Source organism: Periplaneta americana, chromosome 6 (assembly GCF_040183065.1).
Source record: "Periplaneta americana isolate PAMFEO1 chromosome 6, P.americana_PAMFEO1_priV1, whole genome shotgun sequence".
Classification (NCBI taxonomy): Eukaryota; Metazoa; Arthropoda; class Insecta; order Blattodea; family Blattidae; genus Periplaneta; species Periplaneta americana.
This window is the reverse complement of record NC_091122.1, coordinates 184,618,381-184,631,750: the sequence shown is the minus strand read 5'-3', so window position 1 is coordinate 184,631,750 and position 13,370 is coordinate 184,618,381.

Below are 13,370 nucleotides of genomic sequence, written 5' to 3'. Positions count from 1 at the left end.
GTAAATTGCTTAGGTCTGGATTATTTTTCAATGCTGAATTGTATAGTCTTGGTCCATAATTCCTACTGTATCTTAATCCAGCTGTAGTGTGGCATTTAGGTTCTGCCAAAAGAGTTGGGACATTTCTTCTGGTGTTATGTATATGTTTTTCAGTTATAAAATTCATTCGATTTTTGTAAAAGTAAATTAGTACTGTATGTTTATATATTTGCTCAATTTTTAGTACTTGGAATTCAGAATAAATAAATTGTGTCGGATAATCAAGTGGTTTATCCAGACAAATTTTGATGATACGTTTTTGTGAATAGAGGCCTATGCATATTTGTGTCCCGCGCCGTGGCGTCGTGGTCTAAGGCATCCTGCCTAGGACTCGCATTACGGAATGCGCGATGGTTCGAGTCCTAATGGGGGAAGAAATGTTCTCATGAAATTTCGGCCAGTGTATGGGACCGGTGTTCACTCAGCATCGTGATGCATTTGGGGAGCTACGATAGGAGCGAAATCCTGTTGCGAATGCCAGCTATAACGGCTGGGGGAATCATCGTGCTAACCACACGATATCTCCATTCTGGTTGGATAATCGTCCACCTCTACTTCGGCATGTAGACGTGAGACCACCAGCCGGCTGGTCGTTCTAGGCCAGGCCTGCACAAACAGCGCTCAACGAGCGCGTGCGCTCCTTCGGAGCGGGAAAGCGGTGTTTACCGCTCGCCGAGACGGAGAGGAAGATACGTCAGAATGACATAGACTTGCTATGGGTAGAGGAGAGAGAAACGACCACTCAGTTATGTAGTGGAGTGCAGTGTGTAGGCCTATTCTCAGTAACTGTTTCACGTTGCTTACCTACTGCTACAGTACAGTATGGAGGAATCTAAAAGACGGAACATAACATTTAACATTTAACGATTTACAGCTCGAACTTATTGATCTTCAATGTGACCTAAGGGCTAAAGATCGTTTGAATAATACTACTAGCCTGGTTGAGTTTTACAAGACTAAACATTAGCAATAATATCCACGACTACACAGGCTGGCTGTGAAAATGATTGCTATGTTTGGCTCAACATTTATATTTGCGAGCAACTGTTGTCTATAATGAACTTTTAATAAAGGCAGACATCGAACATCTGTAACTGATGTTTCATTATGATCAGTAGGCTACTGTTCCTTTCAGCATAAAACCTCGTTTTCATGTACTGGTATGTAAAAATATAACAAAATGATATTGCACATTTAAGTAGCTATAGAAATTCTATTATTTCTGTAAAATAAATATTTCTTTATTAATTAATAATAGTCCAAGATAGTTTTGCAAACACTGAACGGGAATTCATTTCATAAGCACTCGTAATAGTACTTCCTTTTGTGTTTATTTTGTACTAGATCACCCCTTCTTCCAGTCCATCCTTATACAGAGCGCAGCTAATATCTGCATTCCGCTCATGAGCTGTGAGCCGGCTCGGAGAGCGCAAACCTTGTGCAGGCCTGCTCTAGGCCCTTCACGGGCTGTAGCGCCACTGATTACTTACTGTTACTATGCATATTTGTATCGGAGCTGCATATCTTAATGAAACTTAGTGATTAGATGTTTCACATTTAATCCAGATTTTAGACACATGAATGTAAGTGCATATTTCGACATTAAGATCATATTTCACGCATATTTTTTACTTTTTTATGCTCGACCATGCCGAAATGTAGTAATTATACACCTGGTAGCAACCCTTTAATGGACCTCATTAAAGTACACCTATTCATTTAAGTTCAGTTGTTCCACCAATCAGAAAACACCATTGTAGCAATATGAAAGCGCAAATATCGATTATTCTCGGATATGCAATCGAAAGACAATTAGCGAAACGTCACGGAGGCTGGAAATCCAATACTGTCGCAGAAGGTTATGTTCTGTTACTATAATAATTAGCGTTAATTGTAAATAATATTCAAATAAATTCAATTTGTCATCTCGTTTTTGAATGTCTAAATCAATTTCAAGGTTATATAAAGGTTAATGTTTATTTTACTCTCTAAATTATATCAAGGTCAATGACATTTGTTTCCTCGGAAAAAATCAATACTTTCGTGTCTGCGCACATCTCACAATTTACGAGATATTGCACAAGGTCAGTTCCGCTCCCCAGCCAGATAAGAATAGCATAAATACTTCTGAATAATTTCAAGTTAGAAATATGGTCGAGCATGAAAAGTCGTATGAAACTTGCCTATAATGGTAATTAAGACGCTCGTATGAAAATTATGAAACTCGCTTGCGCTCGTTTCATAAACATACTCGCGTCTTAATTACTACCATTGTAGGCTCGTTGCATAATGTGCTATTATAGCGAAAACTCTTTTCTAGTTTTCTGAACTTTGGTAAAACATGTAGTAATTATTTACTTAGCTGATGGCGCGTTTTTTTTTTTTTTTCAGAAAATTTATTCAGAATTCCTTGATTTGACGTGGGGAATACTTCCAAACTGCTGACGTTCAGCAGAAAGCAACAATTTTCAACTCCTGTAGTTTTAAAGTTATCATTGTTTAATTTCATGGTATGTTTATGCATTTCTCAGTACACGTTGTAAAAATTTAGTCTATATATATTTATTTGTTCTCAAGTTATTAGCATTCATTATTGAATATTTGTTTAAGTAATTTACAAGAAAACTGTCCATTTTATTTGAAAATTGCAAAGGATAAATCATTCCTTATGTTTCTGTAATGATGAGAGTAAAAATCAGAATCGTACGGACAATACTAATCGAGTAAAACATCGTCAACATTTAGGGGAAAATATTTTTTGTCTAATAAAAATATTCATTTGGAGCTGATATGACATTAGAATTTTTTGTTATACTCTATCCAAGGATTAAAATCTGCACAGTTATATTACCTCCACTCTGTATATGTTACTGTACAAAAATTAAGTTTCTTTCGGATTATTTGCTTAATTGCTGTACCGATTATTTTAATCCAACCTATCGTAATTTATACTGAAATTCAGTGGGTATAAACGCCCCAAGTAAATTTTAATTACTGTATTTATTGTATTATACGTAATATTGTTATAAATCCAGGTGGCAATATAATAGAATTAGGCAATGCATGGCCTATGCAGATGTTGTCATAGTAACAAGATCAGCATCAGACAAAAGAGATTGGACTCGAAATTAATATGGATAAAACAGAATTTATGAACACGTCAAAAAATAGGATAAGAAAGGAAGAAAATAAGATGGCTTCTATTGGCTCAGAGCAATTTAAGGAATGTAATGAGTTTAAATACTTGGGTTCAGTGGTTACATGGGACATTGATTGCAGTAAAGATGTAAAAGCTAGAATTTCAGCAGGGAATAGATGTTATTATGCCTTAGGCAAAGTCATGAGAACCAGGTATATTTCTAAGCAGACAAAATTATTAATATACAAAACACTAATTAAACCTGTAGTGGTTTATGGGTGTGAATCATGGACCATGATGGAACAGCAACAACAACAATTTAGAAGATGAAAAAGGAAAATTCTGAGAAAGATTTATGGTCCTGTTAAAGAGCAAAATAATTGGAGAATCTGTAGTAACTTGGAATTAGAACAAGTATATATAAGGTACCTAATATATTAACTTCGATAAAAATTAGAAGACTTGAATGGGTAGGTCACTTAATTAGAATGGAGGACGAAAGAATGGCGAAGATGATCTTCACTGGAACACTGGATGGAAAGAGAGATAGGGGTCGTCCCAGATTGAGATGGTTAGACAGCATTGAGGAAGATTTGAGGAAAGTGGTTAGATGGAGGAAGAGGGCAGAGGACAGAAGTGATTGGGCTATTGTTTTAAAGGAGACTTTAGCTAAACTGTAAGATTTTGCAATTCATTTTGATTAATTTTCAGAAAAGTCTATGATATAATACGAAATATTTTATTTTCAGCTAGACTGTAATGCATCTCTTCACATAATATAGTATATAGATTTTATTGTTATTATTTTATCAGTGAAGACCTGGAATTTTATATATGTACATGTACTGTAATCACGCGTGTGCTTTTAATCAATTGACACAAGAAAAGAGATATATTTCTGTCCTAAATTATGTTGTTTTTATCATGTTGTATGCTCATTAAGATATATTGTATTTTGGTTGTAGAGACATATGTACTTATTAGAGATAATATTGCTGTATAACAAATGTTGTATCTGATGATGTTGGTATGAAACCGACGAAAACGTTCATACAATATTAAAATTATGTAATGTAAGGACTTGCACCTCACATATTATATAGAAAGTAAAGTCATTGACTGAAAATAAATATTTCGTATCGTATTAAACTGTAAGAGCTGTATGCCAAAAGAAGAATAAGATTTATTGTAACATTCTCAGATGTTTGCAACTGATTCAGATAAGATGTGTCCCTCGGCAAAATACAGAAAAAATTAAGAACTGAGAAACTAAGGACTGTGGCGTGTATCGAATGTTTAAATACGGTGATAATGGTCTTTGAATTATTTTTTTGTATTGTATCGTATTATATGTATTTATTTACACTGCAAGTGAGCAAGCATCCGGTGGCAGTGGTATACACAATGTAAACAATATACAATAACACTTAAGCTAAACATTTCTAGTCTAAGGCCCTCTTACACGCTATTTTTAAATAATTTACAATTCAGACCACGGGAGTAACTCGTCAGGCTAAATAAATACATGTCACCTAAAAAATTAAATGTTAAATGTCACCTTAATTTTAATTTACACTTTATACACAACTTTTAAAGTTATTCTTGAATCTCCTTAAGGAAGGTCAGCCCTCAAAGTCCGCTGCAGGTAGGTCATTCCAATCATTTATAGTTCTATTTAAAAATGAGAATTTACCTACATCCGTTTTCTGTTTCCTACATTTGATTTTAAAATCATGATCGTTCCTACCATAGTACGTTGGCTTTTATAACCGAGCCGTTATGTCTACCCATGCTTTCTGACCTAGATGTGCTCTATACAATGATGTTATTCTAGTTTTCCTACGTCTGTTTTCCAAAGTTTCCCATTTAAGTTCTTTTATCATATCGTTTCCATCTTCTCTTTTACCTTTAACAAATTTAGCTGCCCTATAGTGGATTCTTTCTAACGAATTTACCTGATATATTCTATAGGGATCCCAACATGTAGTTCCGTATTCCATTAACGGTCGCACTAACGTTAGATATGCTATTTCCCTCGATTTGGGGCTAGCCTTTCTCAAGATTCTCATAATAAAGTGAAGTGCCCTTCATGCTTTACCCGTAACATTGTCAGCATGCTCTCCCCAAGAATGTTTGGAGTTTAAATACACTCCTAGGTATTTACAACATTGTACTTGCGGAATTACAACACCACTGAATTCGTAATTAAGACTAGTTTCCTCTCGGGTTTTACGAAATGTTATAGATTTACTTTTAGAACCATATATTTTTAGCCCATGCATTAACGCCCAGTTATAAATTTTATTCAAGTCTGTTTGAATAGCATCTACATCTGAATTATTTCTAATCTTTCTATAGATAATGCAGTTGTCTGCAAATAGCCTCACATTTGATGTAATATTCTGGCATAAGTCATTTACGTATATTGTAATTAACCCCTAGAAATAAAAACGGGGGAAAGATATATTGGTATTATTGTGTTATAGAGGAAGAATTTGATCTTTCTCAAATGAAAAATAAAAACCAAAAATAAATTCTTCCAAATTTCTCAGATTTCATTCATAACTCCCCTCAAGATTCATGACACAGTGTTAGCGTGTTGTTCGATGTTACAGACGCAGCGTTTGGAACAGCGTGTCGATTTCGTCGTAATGGAATGAAAGTACTGTTGGTAAGAGATGCTGCATTTTCCTGATTTATGTGATGATGGACCCGTTGCGTGTTTTTTCCATGTAACTCACGTGCAAAAACCAACAGTATCACACCACTGTGAGCACAATTGTAGATGAACGAATAAAACAGTCTGTGATACTTGGGCAGCGAGTTGCATGGAAATGGGGCCTTGCACACAACTGCAGAATGTGCCGACTCACATAACAGGCACGCCGCTCTGTCATCCATTCCACCGGAGCCTCCAATTGTGTCCTTAAATCAAGATCACGACTTGACTTTCTTGCCTAGAGAGGTCGCAGCTGAGATGCGTCAAGCCGGAAGGTTCAGCAGACGCTCATGTTATGACAAGAGAAAATAGATTAAGTAGAGAAGCCCTAATTTGGAAATGAGAAGGAAGAAGGCAGACCACAATCCACATGGGCAGAGGAAATGAAGAATATGCAGAAAAGAAATCTGACAGATGAAAATTGGCTAGATCGGAAGAACTGGAGAAAGAATAGTACATTATGCAACGAGCCTATAATGATAGTAATTAAGAAGCGAGTATGGATGTTTATGAAACGAGCGCAAGCGAGTTTCATAATTTTCATACGAGCTTCTTAATTACCATTATAGAAGAGTTTCATACGACTTTTTATACTCGACCATATTTCTAACTTGAAATTACCGGTATTCAGATGTATACATTTTATTTGTATCTGACAAGATCGGAAGTGACCTTCTTCTAGGTCGTGAATTGTGAGATGTGCGCAGACGCAAAAGTATTGATTTTTTTCCGAGGAACAATAATGTCATTGACCTTGATGTAATCCCGTTAAACTTGATATAACCTTGATTATTGAATTCGACATTGAAAAACGAGATGACAAATTGAATTTATTTGAATATTATTTACAATTAACGCTAATTATTATAGTAACAGAACATAACCTTCTCCGACAGTATTGGATTCCCAGCCTCCGTGACTTTTCGCTAATTCTCTTTCGATTGCATATCCGAGAATAATCGATACTTGCGGTTTTATAACGGTACAAAGCTGACTTGTCATTGGCTGAACACCTGTAAGCTTAGTTGGCATTGACTGAGCACCTGTACTTTAATGAGTAGTGTACTTTAATGACATGCATTAAAGGACTGCTACCAGCTGTATAATTACTAAATTTCGGCATGGTCGAGCATAAAATATATTTTGGTTGAGGAAACCTGTTATCACAGAAAATTCCTTTATGAAAATATATAGACATATTCTTTTGCATATTAGTGTCAGACTTGAAGCGCATGCTAGTTGGGACCATCAACTTAATTAACGAATCGCTGGGTCGATTTCTCTCAGATGCAAAGCTCCTATACTTCCGTTTCATATAGTTCAATTTTGACAAGTGGGGATTATTTAATATGCTTAATTAACATCTGAATCGACGGCATACTTTTTCGTCTTGTTAATGTGTAAATTCAAGAAGTAATGTTTGATATGGTATGGGAATATAAAGGTACAGTGCATCAGTTATTTATAGATTTCAAAAAGGCATATGACTCTGTTAAGAGAGAAGTTTTATATGATATTCTTATTGAATTTGGTATTCCGAAGAAGCTAGTTCGATTAATTAAAATGTCTCTCAGTGAGACGTACAGCAGAGTCCGTATAGGTCAGTTTCTGTCAGATGCGTTTCCAATTCACTGTGGGCTAAAGCAAGGAGATGCACTATCACCTTTACTTTTTAATTTTGCTGTAGAATATGCCATTAGGAAAGTTCAGGATAACAGAGAGGGTTTGGAATTGAACGGGTTACATCAGCTGCTTGTCTATGCGGATGACGTGAATATGTTAGGAGAAAATCCACAAACGATTAGGGAAAACACGGGAATTTTACTGGAAGCAAGTAAAGAGATAGGTTTGGAAGTAAATTCCGAAAAGACAGAGTATATGATTATGTCTCGTGACCAGAATATTGTACGAAATTTAAATATAAAAATTGGAAATTTATCCTTTAATGAGGTGGAAAAATTCAAATATCTGGGAGCAACAGTAACAAATATAAATGACACTCGGGAGGAAATTAAACACAGAATAAATATGGGAAATGCCTGTTATTATTCGGTTGAGAAGCTTTTATCATCCAGTCTGCTGTAAAAAATCTGAAAGTTAGAATTTATAAAACAGTTATATTACCGATTGTTCTGTATGGTTGTGAAACTTGGACTCTCACTTTGAGAGAGGAACATACAGTAGGTTAAAGGTATTTGAGAATAAGGTGCTTAGGAAAATATTTGGGGCTAAGAGGGATGAAGTTAGAGGAGAATGGAGAAAGTTACACAATACAGAAATGCACGCATTGAATTCTTCACCTGACATAATTAGGAATATTAAATCCAGACATTTGAGATGGGGAGGGCATGTAGCACGTATGGGCGAATCCAGAAATACATATAGAGTAGTAGTTGGGAGGCTGGAGGGAAAAAGACCTTTGGGGAGGCCGAGTCGTAGATGGGAGGATAATATTAAAATGGATTTGAGGGAGGTTGGATATGATGATAGAGACTGGATTAATCTTGCACGGGATAGGGACCGATGACGGGCTTATGTGAGGGCGGCAATGAACCTCCGGGTTCCTTAAAAGTAAGTAAGTTAGTAAGAAAATAAGTAAGTAAGTAATGTTTGATATGGTTAATATTTAGACCAATGAAAGACACTTTAATATACAATAGTTAACATCTGAGTCCACGCATACAGTTTCAATCTTGTTAATGTTTAATCCAAGGGGAACTATTTCTCTAATTAATGTTCAAATTGTCGCAGACTGTTTCGCCTCGTTAACGCTGTAATCTACTGTATTTTGTTGCGTCCAGTTAACGTTCGATCCCATCAGGACCAGCACCGTCTGCGTAGCAACTTAATTGAAACCGCTGGGGGCAGTTCCATCTAGTTAACTTTTGACGCTTTCCCCAGAGGGAGCCGTCTTCTTACATATCCTTGTCATAACGTTTAGGTTCCCCGTTGTCAATCTTTTATATAAAATGATTGCACTCTTGATAACCTCTCTTGTCTATAGCCTAACGAACGCTTTATGCCCTGAATTTCACAGCAATTTTAATGTCTTAGCAATTTGGCTTCTGGATGCAATTGGACTGCTGTGAACAATGGGCGAAGGATACGTCGAGAAGAATGAAGAAGTGTATGTAGTATTTATGGACCTGAAAAAGGCTTTTGACACAGTGGATTGGAATAAATTTATAGGCGTCCTGAAAAAAAAAAATTGATGTGAGTGGAAAGAGAGGAGAATATTAAGTAATTTTTATATCAAACAGCGAATCGAAGTCAAGTCAGAAATGCCAGAGGGAAATGGAATAAGGATTCGAGTAGGACAAGGATGACTTTTACCACCTACATCAGCTCTTTTTAAATTTTATCAATGCGGCGGCACACTAATGGTACACTCACAAGGTATTCTATAGACACCTTGTGAGTGTGGGAAATGCTACATCGGGCAGACGGGACGAACTATTATGGAACGCTGCAAGGAACATCAACGCAGCATAAGACTATATTATCCTGATAAGTCTGCAGTAGCCCAACACAGCCTAGAAACTGGCCACAAGATAGATTTCAGCGCCACCACCATCTTGGACAAGACATCAGGTTACTGGGACTTAGTTATCAAGGAAGCCATCGAAATCCAGCTAGATGGCAATAATTTCAACAGAGACGGGGATCTACAGCTGAGTACAGCATGGAAACCTGCCATCAATACGCTTAGACCACCAGCACACGGCAGACAGTCGGGACCAGCAAGTGGCTCCTGATTGGCTGACGTGTCCACCAACCAGAATGCGCCTGGCGGTCGGGACTAGGAACTAGCTCCTGATTGGCCCGCAGCGGGAAGCCCTACTTTTGCATATATACCGGCTAGACGTGGTCCCACATCACTAAGTGCGGCAAGAATCCCGACCTTTGCAACCACAACCGCCTATCCCAGATTAGGTATTGCGCCACGTGCAACAGCGACACCCATTATACGGGCCAAGCTCGCTGTCCAAAATATCCAAGGACTAATCTCATAACCTCCACCGAACCCACGCATGTCCCCATAGACACCCACAAACCAAAACCGCCACCTATACCCAAACCATCACAGTCCGTCTTCAAACCAACACTTCCCAAACCCGAATTGTCTTATGCGGATGCAGCTAAGACTATGACAACCAACACAACCACTACAGACGATCCACAGACAGACAAAACAACCACGGAACAGCTGGTCGAGGGGGTTCTACGTTCTGCTATGCACAAAATAGAATCCTACATTGACCGGCAACTAAACAGACTACAGGACGAAATAGTGACATTCACTATTTCCTTACTCACTACAGACACAAACCCCACGAAACGACACACGACACTTGCCACAGCCAACCAGGCAGCCAGACGGCTTCTACGGAAACGAGTAGCCCACCACTTTGTTGGTAACAGGTTACGAGTCTCCCTAGCGCCACTACAAAAACGTGACTAGGACAGAACTGACCAGAGCACTGGACTCTCCACCTCTCATTAACATCTGCGGGGCATGGTGCTAACTTCACTTCATTCATTCACTCACAATTCAACTGATAGCGTGCACATTTTTCATATAATCATTTACAGGGGAAATACACTACGGTTAGATGAGAGGGCAAACGGCTTATAGCTGGGTACCTCGCTCTAAAGTTAGCGAATTGCATGTCGAGGAACCAATGGAGGCATGGGATGCTTACCCTGCCTGCCATTTTAAACATCATTCATTCTTTCTTCGTCCCCTTTCATTCGTTCGTCGTCCCACATCACTTCGTCCCTGAAGAAGATGGCAGAGCTAGCCGTCGAAAGCTTGGAAGCTAATCTCCAACTCACCTGGCTGAGAACCCGAGAAGAGTTATTCTACATCAAACGCCGGGAAAGCCTCAAGTCATACAAACTAATGGTATGATTTAACATCTCACGGCACACTCATATACTCTAAATCAGTCGTTCCCAACCAGGGGGAATTTGTAGGGTTTTAGGAGGAATACGTTTACTGAATGTTGACTTGTGGTCAATACTTTTATGTCTCACTTCACAATGTGCAAATTTCCATAGTATTAAAATATACAGTACATTGTGATTGTGATTTATTTGACGCACAAATCTAACCAGAATTGTCCTCCTGATCGATCCTTGATCAGACATTGTTTATGTTTACTCTTACCGGTGACATTCAAACAGTCGGTAAAGTAGTTAGTTGTTATTAGACAGAGCTAACGCAACATTGCAATACAAAACATAGTTGGTTCCCATTTAAAAGAAGAAAGTCGACTCTAATATCTTGAAAAGTTTTTGATGTACAAAAAATGCATTACGTGTATCAATGTTCCTTTCGATGTCATTTAAATTACAATAAAATTGTCAGTTTGTGTATACCTCAAATGTTTCACGCGCTATCGGAGGTGAAAGAGTTAAGGGTATATGTATGTACGTGGACGACTACAAATATTATCAGAAAATGCAGGCTCTAAATTTCTAAAATTTTATAAGAAAATGAACTCACAATTGAACAAAAATTACAAGGTACTACAACAAGACTTATTAGAACTTAAATATCTGATAAAAGTACAAAAAAGGTTACTAATAATATTTTTCAAACCAGTTTTATCAGAGTATGAAAAAAAAAATTCTGCAGTTACATCATTTTGTAACCGTAACATTGTTATAGTCTCTGTAACATCTTTAATATTTTTCCTGCGTGTAAAAAACACTAATTTATGAAAAGTAGACTACTCTCAGACATGTAGAGTTGTTCATTTTAATACATTTAATTCTTTATTTGTTCTATATAAAATATACTAAAATTTACATAATGTTTTGTCATCTAATTTTTCTATTTTCAAAGAAATGGACATTATTGTAATATACCTTTTGCATAAATGCATGTTAAATCAGTGTACAAAATGTCAAAATTCTATCTCTAAAATTTTCAAATTTTGGAAAATTTAATTTAAAGTAAAAAGTGAATTCTTAAGAATATTATTAGTAACCTTTTTTATACCTTCATCAGATATTTAAGTTCTACTAAGTCTTGTTGTGGTACCTTGTAATTTTTGTCCAATTGTGAGTTCATTTCCTAATAAAAGTTTAGAAATTTAGAGTCTGCATTTTCTGAGAATATTTGTGGTCGTTCACGTACATATACTCAGTGGACCACCTTATATTTAAAGTGATAGTACATTGAAAAGCAAAAATGTAAAGGTCCACCATAACTATGAATTGTAAAGTGGCTGACAAATAAATATAAATGTCAATATTAACAAACAGATGTTTTGTTAGGAACGTATATTATGAATGTCAGATTTTTACGCATGGCAGTCTATTCAACTATTTAAAATGGAGCATTTATATAAAATATTAAAATTCTAGTTACGTTTCTATTGATTGAAACACATTTTGGCAAGTTAAAATAACCCTTAAATGCTCCCAAAAACAGATTCCTACTCATTCGAAAATTATTTTATATCAAACCTTATTTATACGTACAGGGACATCATTTTATTTTTACCTGCATTTTTATTGTACCTGAATGTACTTCACTCTCACCCCTTCACTAATGTCCTTGCTCCCGTCAGACACACAAACTTACGGCCGCTGTTGCATTCGAAGTCTTCAAGCAGTAAAGTAAACACTGCAGTGTATAGTGTGTTTCATAAATATGATTGCGTTTTCTATAGAAGAAAGAACCTATATTAATAATATCGCACTAAAAATTATATTCAAGAAACGATAAATTCAATTTCAGAGAATATGCTTCACAATGTTTTTAATAATATGCGTACTGAATTGAAGCCTGCATTGTAATGAACGGCAACAATTTTCAGCAACTTGTTTAAAAATTCAGATTAGCTTTTTTTGAATTGAGGTGGCTAGAAGCAAAGGAATGCTAGTGACATTTGTAATAACATGAGTTAAGTGCATCCAGTGTAAGCTAAAGTATCTAAAATTTTAGTGGCAAAGGGATATTTTAATCGCATCACGCATTAAAATTTAAATAAAAAATTTCACCGATTTTACGAAAGCTTAAATATTTAAACCCCATTTTCTCAAAAGTAACTTAAGTGCACTTACAGCCCTTTACTTATGACCCCCTCAATTTAAATGCACTCTCTATATTGTATGATAACATCAATAATTAATATGCTAAATAAAGTAGACATTACATAACGAACATAGCCGCCTGAAAAGTTGAGTTTTTGAAAAAAACAAAGTTACTACTCTACTGTATTTTGATAAATTCCGTAAAAGTGATGATCAAACTGAAAATCGTAATATCGTATTTCCCTACAACATAAATGGATACACTACTTTTCTCTCCTCCTATAGCTAGTAAAATGATTTGTTTACATATTGCACTAGTAACATCAAACTCCTGTAATGGAAGGGGGCAACAGTGTTTCCGAGTATAGCCAGGTTAATGTTAAAAATGTTGGTAAAAATAAAGTGATGTCCCTGTAGTTCTGAGTT